We start from the raw sequence: 13,887 nt of genomic DNA on the forward strand, positions 1-13,887 counted from the left end.
TAAAGGTAATGTCTCCAAATCTTGAGAGCAAACACCACCGCACCCAACTCCAGATCATGAGTAGGGTAGTTCTCCTCATAAGGCTTCAATTGCCTAGAAGCATAGGCAATCACTTTACCATTCTGCATCAACACACATCCCAACCCATTCTTTGAGGCATCCGTATAAACCTCAAAGTTCTCACTCCCTTCAGGCAATGCTAAGATCGGAGCCGTGGTCAAACGCTCCTTTAATGTTTGGAACGCCGTCTCACAACTCTCATCCCAAATAAACTCTGTTCTCTTTCCTCATCAACGCGGTCATAGGTCTAGCTATCTTGGAGAAATCTTTCACGAACCATCTGTAGTATCCAGCTAAACCCAAGAAACTCCTAATCTCAACATACTTTGGTGCTTCCCACTTTGTCACTTTGCCTCAATCTTCGGATCCACGACCACTCCTCCTTAGAGATCACATGCCCCAGAAAAGCAACTTTCTCTAACCAGAACTCACACTTGGACAGCTTAGCATACAACTCATGCTCCCTCAAAGTTTGCAACACGATCCTCAGATGCTCCTCATGCTCCTCCTTAGTCTTAGAATAGACTAAGATGTCATCGATAAATACCACCACAAATGGTCCAAAAACTCGTCAAGATTCTGTTCATCAAATCCATAAACACAAGGTGCAATAGATAACCCAAACGGCATCACTACATACTCATAATAGCCATACCTCGACGTGAAAGCTATCTTTGGTATGTCCACCTCTCTAATCTTCACCTGATGGTACCCCGACCTCAAATCAATCTTGGAAAAGACCGATGCACCACTCAACTGATCAAACAGATCATCTATCCTTGGCAAAGGATACTTGTTCTTCACCGTCACTCGGTTCAGCTCCCTGTAATCTATGCACAATCTCAAACTCCCATCTTTCTTCTTCACGAAAAAGAATCGGTGCTCCCCACGGCGATACACTTGGTCTAATGTATCCCTTCTCTATCGATCATCTAATCAAGCTTCTGAGCTCCTCCATCTCCTTAGGACCCATCCGGTACGGTGCCTTAGAGATTGGCCCCGTCCCCGGTTTCAACTCAACGGTGAAATCTATCTCCCTCTTTGGTGGCGACCCCGGAATCTCCTCGAAAAACATCTCGCAAACTCTCCCACCACCGGTATCGATCAATGTCGGACTCTCTATCCGGTCATTTCTCACATGGCACAAGATCAAAGGACATCCCTTCCTCAGATAAGACTTCAAGGTGACAGCTGCAATCAACTTAACTTTGGGTTTGACTAGAAACCCACGATAAGACACACTAATGCCCTTAGGACCTCTTAAAGACACTTTCTTTTGATGACAGTCTATCTTAGCTTTATACTTTCCTAACCAATCCATCCCGACTATTAACTCAAAACCGTCAAAAGGAAACTCTAGCAAGTCTACAGGTAGATCAACTTGCCCAACTATCATAGGTACATCTCTAAACAACCTCCCACATGATACAGACGCACCCGAAGGTATAAAAACTTGCTCACTAACAGACTCATATACCCTCAAACCCAACCGTTTAACATGACTTGAAGATACAAACGACTGAGAAGCCCCCGAATCAAACAAAACAAAGGTATGAATACCATTAACAAGGAAAGTACCGGTGATAACGCGCGCATCCTCCTCAGCTGCTTTCTTCTCCATCATGAATAACTTTCCACGGTCTTCCGTCCACCTCCCCGGACAAGATCTTGGTGAAGTGGTCGGCTTAGCACCCGACCCTTGATTGTTGTTGTTGCTCGTTGGTGGTTTCTGATAAGAATTACCGCCGTTGCGGTTGCCTCCACTTTGGTAACTCTGACTTCCCCGGTTTGGCCATGACCCAGCCGGTCTATTGCTCGCATAGCTCGCGCGAGTCTCTCGGAAAGTTCCGGTGCACTTGTGCACTCATGTCTCTTGTGGCCTACACCACCACAGCTATAGCAGGTCACTCCCCAACTACCACTAACACTTCCACGGCCACGCCCGAAGGAAGCCCCAGCACTGAACCCTGACCCAGAAGAAAACCCCTTAGACTGATTGTGGTTGCCTTTCTTGTGATTAGATTGGCCACCACCCTCGCTCTCAAACTTCCTTTTCTCACCACCTGACCTCTCCTGAGCCATCTCCACTAACCTCTCAGCTCTCTCAGCCCACTCATAAGCTTCCTTAACATTAGTAAGGACTCCCACGGGTAACTTATCCATAATCTTAGGGGTCAACCCCCTCTCAAACCTCAACGCCAAATTCTCCTCACTCAAACCCATATCCTCAGCATACCTAGACTTGTCATTGAACTGCCTGTAGTACTCGGCCACAGACATCTCAACGGTCATCTTAAAACTGTCAAACTCTTCTCTCAACTTACTCCTCACATGCTCCGATACGAACTCCTTTCTCACAGCCCTACGAAACTCCTCCCAAGGTATAGCAGATAAACCTTGGTTTGTATATATCTCCTTAGCACTCACTTTCACTGTATCCCACCACTTGCCACCGCCTCCCTCGGATAGAACGCAGCTTGTTCCACCTCATCTCATCGGGACAAAGTGAACCAAATCTAATATGTTCTCCATCTCTCTAAGCCAACTATCAAGGAGGTTAGGCTCCCCAACTCCCTTATACTCTTTCGGGTTAAACCTCGCTATATAGAGGCTGATTTTAGAATGATCAACCTCCTTCTCTTTATCCTTATCCTTATCTTTTCCCACAGTCTTTAAAGCCTCAGTAAGAGCATCCTGATGCTCCAACATCTTAACGATGTCATCCATGGTCATAAGCTCAGCTCTCACATACAACGCATTCTTCTTGGGCGGCATCTTGAAACTATAACAGAAAAAGGGGTGGATATAAACATACGCGCCAAAACCTCAAAACAAGAAAACACGCTGCCCACTTCCCTACTCGATCGAGTTCCCAAACACACTCGATCGAGTAACGGCTACTCGATCGAGTGCCCAACATACTCGATCGAGTGCCCCAACATCGGACCCCAAACAGGACCTTCGATCTCTAACATACTCGACCGAGTAGCTAGGCTACTCGATCGAGTGACCCCTACTCGATCGAGTGCCCGAGGTACTCGATCGAGTGCCCAAAAACACGATTCTCACTCAAAATCGTCAAAACCCACCCGATCAAGTCGGTCCACTCGATCGAGTCATGCTAACTCGGAAACGCTACCCGCATGCTATGTCATATGCTAACATGCTAAAACTTTATAAAATCAACGTTATAACATAATTAAACATACAACGCTACGCATCTTTTCATACGATTCACGAAATCATTATATCATGTTATTAAACGCCACATTGTAAACATCCAACATGTTTTCATTCCAACAACAAGTCTACATATATCATCAACCTTTCTTTCATATTCTCGGCTTTCTACTTCTCCAACATTAACACACTTCATCACATTCACACACAAGTTAACCAAACAACACATACGACCTTGACATACACCCCCATGTGACCGGTTCAAAATTGTAGGGCGAGTTCGCGACTTTCGGACGTCTCCCAAGCCTTTGCATTAGCTCCTACAACCTTTACCCCGGTTCATTTTAATTGACTCCCTATGTTCATTAGGTTCATTGGTTACATGTTTCAGGATCGTCGCTCTGATACCATTTGTAACACCCCCATACTCCAAGTGCCTTACCAGGACCACTCAGGCATGAAGATATTACCATCTCGGTTACCCGAGGCAATGATAATCAAATAAACAATAAAGAAACAACGTTTAAATATAAATACTTAGTGAAGGGTTACAATTCTCGAAACCAAAACCAAAAGTATAATACATGTTCTCAAACCGATCAAGCATTTCTTCTAACGAAATGTAAAGAAACTACTAAGCTACAAATGGAAGACTTCTATCATCATATCGTGGCAATCCCAAACTATCCCGATACTCATCTCATACCTGCTCAATATCTGCTCACCATCCCCGAATGGATCACCGCAGGTTTACAAAACAACAACCGGGGTCAGTACTAATCACACAACTCAATATATATCAACAATAAGATAAACAGACAGCTTAACTGTCACACACACAACCACACCAATTCCAATCATCTCAATCACCGATCGTCCACCACTGGACCGCCACCCGGGGGGACCGCAGCCGTACCCACCAAATCCCCGCTCCTCATAATGAGCGATAACCCTGTCCATTAATGTGCACATACCTTCTGTGGCGGGTTCCACAGAAGGCGAAACTAGGGCGTGAAGCCACTCCCGCAAGTGACCCCACTCAGCCGAGGTCACGCCTCGAGAACCACAGACAACAATCACAATCACAATCACAACCGTCACAATACAATTACTATATCAAACAATCAATCTCAACACATCAACAATCATCCCATTATGGGACTAATACTGAGTAGGAAATCCTACCTGGAAAGCACACTATCGACGGTCTCTCTACCGCTTTGTATCAAAAAGCTTCCTCTACGAAACCTCCTCCTATCATACAACATACAAATGCTACCAAATCACATACTACTCAAAAACCCCCAAATCCCTATATTAGGGTTTAACCAAATCAAAGGAAAGACAACAAAAAGGGTACATAGAACTTACCCTCGACGCAAGGATCTCAACGGTATATCAAACGATGAAAATCGACCTTCCAAACTCCGGGAATTGCTAACAATGCGATTAATATGATGAACGTACTTGCTTTCTCTCTTAAACAGTAAATTAGGTTTTGCAAAAGTGTTTAGAATGATGACGGAAAAGGTTATATATCTTAATCGCATAATTAACAAAACTCGAGAAAACTCCCCATAAAACCGGCTACTCGATCGAGTATCTAAGGTACTCGATCGAGTACCCCCTTACTCGATCGAGTATCCTAGCTACTCGATCGAGTACCCAACAGGTCAGAAACTATTTTAAAACGCAACTTACCCTTACTCGACAGAGTAAGGCCTACTCGATAGAGTACCCAAAGACTCATAAATACGGAGTATTACAGGTGTGGTTAATTATTGTCAATCCTTATTCGTGCATACTCAAATATCTAACAGTATACCCTGCAAGATTGGGCAACCACTGACCAGAACTAGAGAAAGCTCCAGCAAACCTGTCTCTTACTCTACAAACCACTTTCCAGCTCCATGAAATATCAGCTTTAGGTATATAGATTGACCAAGGCACACCTTTCATATAGACATGGTGCACCCACTTAACCCACAGACTATCAGGGTTATTATAAACCCAACAGGACAGCTTGCAAATTGCAGCAAGATTGCAGGCATAGCTATCCCTTATACCCAGACCACCTTCATTTTTTGGTACACAAACTTTTGCCCAACTCACCAGGGCGGATCTAAGGTATTCAGTGGATCCATCCCACAAGTAATTTCTACACAAAGCATCAATTCTCTTCAAAACTCCTTTAGGAAGGACAAAGATGGTAGCCCAATAAGTATATAAAGAAGTCAGTACTGAGTTTACCAAAGTAAGTCTGCCAGAATAAGAAAGCTTCTTAGCAGCAAACCCCCTAATTCTCTCAGTGACTTTCTCAATCAATCCATAACAATGCTTAATGCTCAGTCTGCCAGCAGAAATGGGTACACCCAAATACTTGAAAGGCAAGGTCCCTTCACTGAAACCAGACACTAGCAAAATATCAGACTTGATAGAAGCATGAACACCATTAAAATAAATATTAGATTTCAGCTTGTTCATTTGCAGGCCAGTAGCAGCAGAGAAGGTGGCAAATGACCTGAGCCAGAGCATTATAGAAGTAATATCTCCCTTACTAAACAACAATAGGTCATCAGCAAACATAAGATGGGTAAGTCTCATCTGAGTACATAAGGGGTGAAATTTAAAGGGCATAACAGTAGTGACATGAGTAAGAATCCTACTCAAGTACTCCATGGTAATTGTAAAAAGCAAAGGAGATATAGGGTCCCCTTGTCTCAGCCCTTTTGCTCCCTTGAAGTAACCAAAATTCTCCCCATTTAAAACCAAAAAAATAAGAAGCAGTCCTCACATAAGTCATGATTAAAGCAGTAATTTTTCTGGGAAACTGTAAAGCTCTCAGCATCTGCTCCAAAAATGGCCATTGAACTGAATCAAAAGCCTTTTTCAGATCAATTTTCATCATACACCTAGGGGAAATTGTTTTCCTGTTGTAAAGTCTAACCAGATCTTCACAAATGAGGATGTTCTCTACAATGCTTCTCCCTTTGATGAATCCTCCCTGAGACTTATTTATGAGATAAGGGAGCACAACAGAAACCCTAGTGCACAAAATCTTAGATATGGCCTTATATAATACATTACAACAAGACATAGGCCTAAATTGAGTAACATTATGGGGGATGTCAACTTTAGGAATTAAACTTATAAAGGTATGATTAACCTGTTGCAACAGTTTTCCAGTGTGAAAAAAATCCAGTATGGCCTGACAGACATCCTCTCCAACAATATGCCAAGAATATTTAAAGAAAGCACTTGAGAAACCATCAGGTCCAGGGGCCTTATGGTTAGGAATTGAGAAAATAGCTTTCTTTATTTCTGTCTTGGTAACAGGGGCAAGTAAAATCTCACAATGAGCAGGACTACACACTGGTCCAAGTTGAACCACAGAGTGACTCACAGGCCGAGTAGCATCTCCTGTCCCAAGCAGTTCCTCATAATAACAAAGAAAAGTATTCTGAATTTGAGCACTATCAGTATGAGTAACACCATGATGATCAAGAAAAACCTTGTTTTTAGCACTTCTCCCTTTCAACAGACTATGAAAATATCTGGTATTATTATCACCCTGATTAACCCAAGTGGCTTTAGTCTTTTGGATGTAAAAGCTATGACAGGCAGACTGTAAGTCTCTGTATACAACAGCAACCTCTTTTTCCTTACTGATCAAAGAAGCATCAGTAGGATCCAGCTTTAATAGATCCTGTATATCATCTAAACTTTTCCAAGCATGAGCAGCACTATTCTCAATATCTGCAAAAAGCTGCTGATTAAGGGCTTTAAGTGGTCTCTTAAGGGACTTGAGCTTCATACCACTCTAAACATTTTAGTGCCAGGCCAATAAGCTTTCCAATGGGTCTGCACACAATCAATGAAATCAAGGACCTGGCTCCACATATTATAGTATTTAAAACTCCTCCTTCCTTTCACATGAGAGTTAGCATCTTGGACCACACATGGAGAATGATCAAAAATACCTTCATTATAGAAATGAGCATAAGAAATCCCTCTAACTTGAATCCAGTCAACATTAACAAGGACTCTATCTAACCTAGAGTAAACCCTGGTCTGAGGATCTTGTTTATTATTCCAAGTATAGTAAGATCCAACAGCAGGACTATCAAACAACTGACAATGATCAAGAAAGTCCTGAAAATCAGACATTTCTTCCTCAGTTGTGTGACCACCAAGTCTCTCTGCAGGGCTTAAGACACAGTTGAAGTCCCCACAAAACATATCCAAGGCCCCTGAATAGTGGTAGAGATACCATTCAAAGCAGCCCAAAGATCCTTCCTTTCACCAGTGTCATTAAAAGCATAGACCATAGTACAATAAAAATGAAACCGAGTACTAACTTCAATAATTTCCATGTGAATAAGCTATGTAGTATAATGCAAAAACTGAACATGAAAGACAGTGTGATTCCACAGCACCCAAATTCTACCTCCAGGATGGTATGAAGTGTTAGTAGACAAGGACCAACCATCACACATATTTAACCTTACTGAATTTAGAGACAAAGGCTTCACCTTTGTCTCAAGGAGACCAAATAAACCCACCTGATGAGAATGTAGAAACTATTTGATTTGTTTTTGCTTATCTAGGTTATTCAGTCCCCTAATATTCCAAAATCCAAGGCTATACATTACTCCCAGCAGGGAGTAACACACTACCACTTGTACCAACCCCAACCCTAGGTGAAACATTAGGCAAAGCAGTGCCAATACCCAGCTTAGGTGTAGCATTGTTGAGGGCATCCTGGAAGGTGTATTGGCTAAGGGCGGTTTGACACTTTCCTGCTCTAATTATCTCTTGCCTACTAAAAGTAATTGGAGGTCTGGCAGGAGTGTTAACCTGACTATAGATGCCATTTTTTGACCAAGTGACCTGAAGTTTGTGTTGAATCTCCTCAGAAGTAGTCACGGTAGGAGTATCAGGCACTAACACCACAGGGGGGGGACTGGTTGGACTTTCTGAGGCACAGTGTGTGACTTCTTAGGGACTCACTTCTGAGAGGGAGGAAGCGGTTGGGTAGGGCCCTTAGTCTTAAGTTTCCTACACTTAGATCCCTCATGACCAACTCCTCCACATTCAGTGCAAACAATGGGTCTCCATTCACATTCAACTCTGATTTTCACTATTTGACCCTCTTCATCTAGGAATTTAACCCAGTCAACAATTTTGGCACCAAAGGGAACCTCAAGCAACACACGGGCAAACCCTAGACGAGTTTTTTCCATTGTGGGTACATCACTACTGATATATTTACCAACCAGTTCAAAAATTTTAGGTAAGCATTTACCCCAAAACTTGAGTGGTAAATCCATTAGCCTAACCCAAACAGGTACAGTTTTAACATTATCTTTGGTAAATTCCACTTTCTCATTCCAACTCCTTACAATTAAAGGTTTGTTATCAAAGAGATAATGACCCTGTTTTAGAACAGCATCCTTACACTGCTCATTCTGAAAACGAACCAAGAAAATACCATTGGGGAGAAAAGATACCTTATCAATGGAAAAATTAGCCTATATACGTCTGACAAAACCATCAACAACTTCCACTGGAGGATTGGCTCCCAGAACAAAACAATAAACAACAGATTTCCAATAATTCTGCTCCTCAACAACATCCTCTGCTGTAAACTGCAAGAACTTCGTAGGATCCTCAGGAATCGTTGATGCGGACGTCGATAGCCAAAGCTCACTGGTTATTACAAGCATTGACAAGGACGCTTACTTCGGGACGATGGCTCGTTATGTTTGTATGGTGTCATGGGTCGTGTGACAATTCTTGGTCTTGCATATTTACGTTGTTAAATAAAATGGGTGGAAGAAATTTACACCCTACTTTAGTTATTTATGTTTTCTTTTATGGGTGTTAATTGGCTAGTTTAATACCCTTAAATTGGCTAGTTAATATTTTAGGATTGTAAGGACCTTTCATTTGTCTCTTTTAGGCTATTTAAGCCATTTGAATGGAATGAGGAAATCATCCACGATTTTCACAAAATTCTCTCAAAATTACTTGCAATTGTCGAGCACAATTCTGAGTTTTCGAGCTATTGCCTAGACGCGTTTCTAGCTTAGTTCTTGAGTTCGAGTCAATAGGTCTTGACTTGGTCTCGTAATTTGTCAAGCTATAGGTCTAGTTTGTCGGATATATCCTCGTTTGTTTCTTCCGCTATCAAACACGTATCATTAGTGGTATCAGAGCTTCGGCTCTTGATTTCCATCAATCGAGACGGTCCTATTTTTTTTTGTTCGATTAAACACACACACACACACACACACAAAAAAAAAAAAAAAACTCCACAAAAAAAAAAATATAAATGAATGGCAGGTGAGCAATTCGACGACGAGTTTTATGACAAGCTTCAAGACTTGTTGCGTAATAGACCTACCGGGAGTCGAACAGGTGGGAAGGCAAAGCAAGACGAGTTCAAAATCTCCGAACTTCCAGAATTTACAGGGGGTACCGATCTCGAAAATTACCTGGATTGGGAACGGAAAATTGATCGGCTATTCGATTTTAAAGATCTCAATGATGAGAAGCGATGTCGATACGCGATTTTGCGATTGAGCAAGGGGGCTTCGTTGTGGTTCGAAGGGTTGAAAGCTAAGCGAACAAGGGCTGGCAAAGACAAGATCGTTTCTTGGGAATCCTTGAAGCGCAAACTCCGAAAACGGTATGTACCTTCGACTCACAAAATTTCTACTTATCGAAAGATAGCCGAATTTAGACAAGGGAAATTGAGCGTCGGGGAATATATTGATGAATTTGAGAGTCTGACTTTAATGGGGGAATTAGAGGAGATAGAGGAACAGAAGATGGCACGGTTTTTACGAGGATTGAATTTCAGTATGGCTAGTGTCGTGGAACTATACCCATATTCCGACTTTGATACTTTGTGTGGGCTTTGTCTAAAGCTCGAAACCCAGGGCAAGGCAAAATATGGGGTAGGGTCGAACTCGGACTCGGGTAAATCCAAAACATGGACCAAATTCGAAACACCTTCAAAAAATAACTCCTCTGCATTTGTCAGTAGCCCCAACAAAAGTCCTAACTCAGACATTCCAACTCCCACCAAAACAAGCAACGTAAATAAGGAAACTCCCCTGTCCAGAGTAAGGTGTTTTAAGTGCCAAGGTTTCGGACACTTTCAGAGCTTTTGCCCAAACAAGCGCGTGGTGACATTAAGGGAAGCAGTGGCGATTCGGGATGAACTGTTAGACGTGGAAGAGAGGGACCGACTAGGTGACATATTTAATTTTGATGACGGAGGCAGTGAGGAAGAGGAAGTGGAAGATTACACTGCCCCGAATTACGATACGGCGTTGGTTCTTCGCACTTTACAAACTCAACCAGTCCCGGAAATTGGAGAACAGCGAGACCAATTATTTCATACCAAATGCCAAATTGGTGACAAATGGTGTAGTGTAATAATCGATGGTGGTAGTTGTACTAACGTGGCTTCAAGCGAGATGGTTTCTAAACTCGGGTTAACCACCACGGCTCATCCTAGGCCGTATTCATTGCATTGGCTCGATGACGGAAATAAATTAAAAGTGTCGAAACAGGTGCTTGTGGGATTGGCTATGGGATCTTATCATGACGAGGTATTATGCGACGTAATTCCAATGGATGCTTGTCACATTTTATTAGGCCGTCCTTGGCAATTTGATAGGGACGTATTGCACCATGGGCGAAGTAATGAGTACGAGTTTCGGGATAAGGGGAAGAAAATTGTGCTAAAACCCATGTCAGCAAAGGAAATTCGAGCTATGAGCACCAAAAAGAAGAAGACAACCATGTTGATCAAGGAACGGGAAATCAAGTGTGCAATTAACAATGGTGAGCAGGTTTATTTGCTTGTGGCTCAGGAAGAAATAAGGCATGACCAGGAGGATTTAACGGGCAGTCCTATTGACAGCTTGTTGAACGAATTTCGAGACGTTTTTCCCGATGATTTACCACCCGAACTTCCTCCTATCCGTGGGATTGAACACCAAATTGACCTTATTCCGGGTGCATCACTGCCCAATAAGGCTGCGTACCGCTGTAACCCGGAGGAAACCAGAGAGTTACAAAGACAAATTGATGAGCTCATGAGTCGGGGATTTGTTCGGGAAAGCCTAAGTCCTTGCGCCGTACCCGTATTACTTGTGCCCAAAAAGGATGGTTCATGGCGAATGTGTGTTGATAGCCGGTCCGTAAATAATATTACCATCAAATATCGTTTCCCAATTCCGAGACTAGACGACATGTTGGATGAACTCCATGGTTCGGTGGTGTTTTCGAAAATTGATTTGCGGAGTGGTTACCATCAAATTCGAATGCGAGAAGGTGACGAATGGAAGACGGCTTTTAAAACGAAGCATGGTCTTTATGAGTGGTTAGTTATGCCCTTCGGACTCACAAATGCTCCGAGCACATTTATGCGGTTGATGAATGAAGTGCTTAAACCATTTTTGGGTCGATTTGTGGTAGTTTACCTCGATGATATCTTAGTTTATAGCAAAAATGAGGAGGAGCATTTATGGCACTTGAAACAAATTTTTGAAGTATTACGTGCCAAGAAATTGTATGGGAAAAGGGAAAAGTGTGCGTTTTTGGTTAACCAGGTGGTTTTCTTGGGTAACGTGGTCTCGAAAGACGGAGTTTCCGTCGACCCAACTAAAATCGAAGCAATTAGGACTTGGCCCAGGCCTAAAACGGTTAGTGAAGTTCGCTCTTTTCATGGATTAGCTTCATTTTACCGTCGTTTTATTCGAGATTTTAGTTCAATTATGACTCCGATTACAAATTGTTTAAAGAAAGGGTCATTTTTATGGGGAAATGAGGCGCAAGAAGCTTTTGAAACCATTAAAAGTCGGCTGTGCAGTACCCCTATTCTAGCCTTACCCGATTTTTCTCAACCCTTCGAGGTCGAATGCGACGCGAGTGGTGTAGGTATAGGTGTCGTACTAATTCAGAATAAGCGGCCAATTGCATATTTCTCGGAGAAATTGGGTGGTGCTCATTTAAATTACTGTACATACGATAAAGAATTTTACGCCATTGTTCGCGCCTTAGGCCATTGGAGCCATTATTTGCGTCCCAATCACTTCATCTTACATTCCGACCACGAGTCCCTGAAATACATTAATGGGCAGCAAAAATTGAACCCACGACACGCCAAATGGGTCGAGTTTTTGCAGTCCTTCCATTTTTCCGCAAAATACAAGAATGGTCGAAGCAATATTGTGGCCGATGCATTATCTCGCAGGTACGCTTTATTAGCTACTTTAAATGTTCGCCTTCTTGGTTTCGAAATTTTGAAGGATTATTATAAAGATGATGATGATTTTGGCGTGACATTTGCTAAGTGTAATGGTGGGGCATTCGAGGATTTTGTTGTCCAAGACGGTTTCCTTTTCAAGGGCAACCGCCTTTGTGTACCTAAACATCCAATACGGGAGTTGCTAGTGCGAGAAGCTCATGGTGGAGGGTTGGCTGGGCACTTCGGTATAACCAAGTCATTGGAGGTGTTACGAGAACATTTCTTTTGGCCCAAGATGTTGAGGGACGTGACAAACATTGTGGGTAAGTGTGTGACTTGTCGGATGGCTAAAAGTTCATTCAAGCCGGGTTTGTACTCGCCTTTGCCGGTTCCTATGCGTCCTTGGGAGGATGTCTCGATGGATTTTATAGTAGCCCTACCTCGTACTCAAAGGGGTAAGGATGCTATTATGGTGGTCGTTGATAGATTCTCAAAGATGGCTCATTTTGTGGCATGTAACAAGACCGACGATGCAAGCCGTGTGGCTGACTTGTATTATCGTGAAATTGTTCGTCTTCATGGAATACCCAAGACAATTGTGTCGGATCGTGACTCCAAGTTCCTAAGTTATTTTTGGAATACATTATGGAGAAAGGTGGGTACCAAGTTACTTTTTAGCACATCTCATCATCCCCAAACGGATGGGCAAACGGAGGTGACGAATCGAACCTTAGGGGTGTTGTTGCGTGGGCTAGTTAGTCGCACCCAAAGAGATTGGGACCTCAAACTTGCGCATGCAGAGTTCGCTTTCAATCGATCACCGGCATATGCTACAGGTCGGTCTCCATTTGAAGCCGTGTATGGGATTAATCCTTACTTGCCACTGGATTTAATTCCCCTGCCCAAAGACGAACTAGTTCATAAGGATGCCAAAGCCAAACTGAAATCCATGCTGAAATTGCATCAACAAATTCGCGAGCGAATCGAAGCCATCAATGCCACTTATCAACAGAAATCCAATAAGCATAGGCGGCCTCGAGTGTTCCAGGAGGGTGATTTGGTATGGGTGAATTTGAGGAAAGAGCGATTTCAGAGTAAGCGGGAAAATAAACTTATGCCTCGCGCCGAGGGGCCTTATAAGGTAATGCAACGTATCAATGATAATGCTTACAAAATCGAGCTTCCCGGAGATTACGGCGTTCACGCCACGTTTAATGTGGGCGATTTGTCGCCTTATTTCGATGATGACGGTCTTGCCGAATTGAGGTCAATTCCTTTTAAAGGGGGAGGAGATGATGCGGACGTCGATAGCCAAAGCTCACTGGTTATTACAAGCATTGACAAGGACGCTTACTTCGGGACGATGGCTCGTTATGTTTGTA

The sequence above is a fragment of the Silene latifolia genome, chromosome 10 (genome assembly GCF_048544455.1).
Source record: "Silene latifolia isolate original U9 population chromosome 10, ASM4854445v1, whole genome shotgun sequence".
Lineage (NCBI taxonomy): Eukaryota > Viridiplantae > Streptophyta > Magnoliopsida > Caryophyllales > Caryophyllaceae > Silene > Silene latifolia.